Source organism: Odontomachus brunneus, unplaced genomic scaffold (genome assembly GCF_010583005.1).
Source record: "Odontomachus brunneus isolate Ranch 3 - 2012 unplaced genomic scaffold, Obru_v1 Obru_scaffold_170, whole genome shotgun sequence".
Lineage (NCBI taxonomy): Eukaryota > Metazoa > Arthropoda > Insecta > Hymenoptera > Formicidae > Odontomachus > Odontomachus brunneus.
Window position 1 is genome coordinate 13,965 of NW_022639620.1, and position 207 is coordinate 14,171.

The following is a 207-nucleotide window of genomic DNA, read 5'->3' on the forward strand; positions in this document are numbered from 1 at the left end:
GGGATTGGGGGGGGGGGCGCGCCCGTGGGCGGGGAGGGGACGTCACCACTGGCGTTTTCTCCCCCGGGGTACCTGCGGGTGCGTCGCCTCCCCTCCCCCCCAATGCCGCCGGGTCCTCCTGATTGTCAGAGGACCCGGCCTCAGGGAGATAGGAGGCGCCTGGTCGGGCGGGGGAGACGCGTCAAGGCGCGAATCCCCCCCCCCCCC